The sequence below is a fragment of the Dendroctonus ponderosae genome, unplaced genomic scaffold (genome assembly GCF_020466585.1).
Source record: "Dendroctonus ponderosae isolate FM_Combo_2020 unplaced genomic scaffold, Dpon_F_20191213v2 Dpon_F_20191213_6, whole genome shotgun sequence".
Taxonomy (NCBI): Eukaryota; Metazoa; Arthropoda; class Insecta; order Coleoptera; family Curculionidae; genus Dendroctonus; species Dendroctonus ponderosae.
This window is the reverse complement of record NW_026018814.1, coordinates 113,900-114,470: the sequence shown is the minus strand read 5'-3', so window position 1 is coordinate 114,470 and position 571 is coordinate 113,900.

Below are 571 nucleotides of genomic sequence, written 5' to 3'. Positions count from 1 at the left end.
AGGTTTGGTTGGGTTAAACATTAGAGATTACAGCGGTGGAGAGCCGCAAATGAGACAAATTTCGAACGCCATCTTTTAAGATTTTGAAATACTTAGATAAAAAGGACTGGCTGGTACCTGAAAACAATTTATTTAAAGAATCTGTAGCATTTACCAACAAAAATTACAAATGAGAATGTGTATTAGAGATTGAAATAATTTTATAAATCAAATATGTAACAGGCAACACGCCATTTACTTTTCTACTTATATGTAAACCATAGAGAAAGAAAAATCTTATTTTACGTACTCTATATTGTAAACGTCCATTATTTTCACTGTCTTTATCTACGCTTGTAACCTTGCCTTGTTCTTTTCTATGTGTAACGTTGTTACAACGCTACACATAGAAACTGATGATGGTGGAAAACACCGAAACGTATTTTAATTGATAAATACCGAATACCGAATCTATCTTGTCTAACACGAGAAACTAGACAATTGAATATTCCAATCAGAATTATACTCGAACACTTACAAACACAATCAAACTAACGAGTTAACATAATAAGATTGTGAAATTAGAATCAGC